Genomic DNA, 2,500 nt, shown 5'->3' with positions numbered 1-2,500 from the left:
TGAATTATGGTTAAAGGGGCTATGTCACGCAAAATGTTGTAATTTCATGACACCAAAAATGCTCAAAAAGTAGAATGAAACATTGCAATAACCGTTGAACAACATAAAATAATGCAACAAAAGAAAAGAAAAGCATGGATGGACACAAATGGACAAGATTGACACGGAGTGTGTTTCGGTAATTATCTTGAAAAATTGAAAGTCGGGCAACGTTTTTATTGGCTGGATAAAGGTCGTTTTTGCTCAAAATCATCTTGTTTGTAAAGTAATTCCACATTACCATTTTCGACATTTAAACTCATGATTAACTAAAGATTTCCCCGGAACTGACTCTAAAGTAACGTGACTTAGCCCCTTTAACATGTGTATTATTATTTAGCACATAGAACATGTGGTACAAAGCGTGAGCGTATGAGCATAACTGCCATGATCCTGCCACTGAAATTCTCTTTTTTTGGAATGAAATGTCACAAAACATCACAGTCTTGAGTAAAGCTACATTGAAGTTTACACCATGATAACCATAATCCAATAATGGTTCAATGCTTTTTAGTTGCAACTGCTGAAACTGCTCATGAGACAAAGCATATGATATATCTGGAACTTCATCCCCATTGTCAGAGCCACAATCTGGTATGGGTCCACCTTCAGTGCAGTGCCAAACTCATTTATTTATTGATCATTAGCAAAAACACTTTGCACACCTAAAATAGTCAGAGTTGACAGTAGAAGTCATTCCAGAATGTCATAGCTGCATTGTTGACCTGTTCCTTTCGGTACTCATTAGGTGGTTGTTCCAGCTACAAGCTAGTTCATCTAATGTTCTGTGAGTCGTGGCAAAAATATGTCATGAAGGGCAAACAAATGAATCTTATTAAAAGTGCTACTATGATCAGAAACCGCTTCTCGTTTTTCTTCACGTTTCGAAAGTTCTTGTGCTGAACATTGGAATAGGGAAGATATCGTTCACATCATCTGTTGTCATTAATGTCCCAACCAGAGCCTCCTTGGCTGTCTAAACAAATGGTCTTTTGTTCCTGTGGTTTGCCAATTTGAATGACAAAAGCAATGTTTGTAAACAGATATCTCCCCTATTGCCAGATTTACGCAACCATTTAATGAGAAAAACTATCTAATTTTGACGGTTTCATTTAACGGTCTGCCATTATTTGGTGTGGTTCTGACAAATAAGCCTCAGAGATCTGGATCAAGGAGAAAGTGGCGTCATTTAGTCACTAGCTTAAAGTGCACCTAAGCTCAAATATTTTTCGTCTACAGCATTATCTCCCCATCAAAAGCAAACATGTTTGACCATTCTTATCTCGAAATTTCGAGTTTTATATGCAGGGCTAGAGGCAAAAAATTATCAAACATGACAGTAATTTGGACCCACGACCGTGATGTGAGAGGCTTTTGCTTTGGATGGGGAGATTTATATTAGGAAAGAAAAATATTTCCGTTTAAAATGCAGGTGTCAATGCGGCTTAATTAGTATACAGAACACTAACTTGACAATCTGTCGAAAGCCAAAACCTCTTGCGCTGCATTTACAGTTGAGACACTTCATTTTAGCTCATGGATTACATGTATGTAGTTATGCCATGAGGTATCCGAGGCAGTTGGATGGAACTCACTCCATCCCAATTAATCTATTCGTTAAACTTCGATTTCACATTTCTGTTGTACCTCCCCTCCTAAGTATTACTTTTGTCTCAGTGTTTATATGCGTATCTTTGGAAGGTTTCAAGGGGTAGTTTTTGGAGAGATTTTCATTCAATGACGCTGATGTTTAACTTGGATATTTCTTCGTTCCGACATCAAACAAAATGTGCCTTTGTGGAGTCGGAAAATGAAAAGTTATTAATTAATACCATAATCATGGATGTGATACTGTGAGAAAAATAAACATTGAATTCATGAAAGCCACGACAAATTGCCGAATATGATCACAACATTTAATCTTTTTAATCTTCAATTTTTCTTTGTACATGGAAAAAATTCACCAGGAATGTAGCAAATAAACAGAATAAACTTAAATCAAGTACAATAAATGAACTTATTGTATGCTCCCTAATTACTTAATATATACTAACATTATGTATACTAACTATAAACCTGTTTTTCATGAATGCTGTATATCTAATGAAAAATTTGTATGGAGCAATTGCTTTAGTTGTTTAAGGGATTCTGACTTTCTAAGGTTGTAGAGTAGCCTGTTCCAGAGAATTGCAATGCTGTAACTAAAACTATTTTGCAGACAGTGAGTTCACGGCAAGGGAATAACTATTTTGTTTACAGAATCTCATAAGGAAAAACATGTTTCATTTCATTTGGTAAATTTACTGGAAAGATACTCAGGAACAAGGCCATTCAAAGACCTTTATACCATCAAGGCTTTCTGAATTTGGCATTGGTGTATACTAAACTTTCCATCTGAGTTGCTGAAAAAGGCATTCAGCATGGAAATGTGGACAGATTGAGTATTTTTGCTGTCATCAGG

The 2,500-nt window shown here is 36.0% G+C and overlaps 1 long non-coding RNA gene across 2 annotated transcripts in view; it reads left to right on the top strand.

The window, feature by feature from the left end:
• Positions 1-2,051, top strand: part of LOC138056638 (uncharacterized) — a 13,639-nt gene extending 11,588 nt beyond the window's left edge. For both annotated transcript variants that reach the window (XR_011133492.1, XR_011133491.1), the window contains exon 4: positions 1-2,051. This exon is cut by the window's left edge and continues 913 nt beyond it. This is a non-coding gene — a long non-coding RNA (uncharacterized lncRNA).
• Positions 2,052-2,500: the final 449 nt, after the last annotated feature.

This window comes from Montipora capricornis, chromosome 7 (assembly GCF_036669925.1).
Source record: "Montipora capricornis isolate CH-2021 chromosome 7, ASM3666992v2, whole genome shotgun sequence".
Lineage (NCBI taxonomy): Eukaryota > Metazoa > Cnidaria > Anthozoa > Scleractinia > Acroporidae > Montipora > Montipora capricornis.
This window is presented reverse-complemented; position numbering and strand designations above follow the sequence as displayed.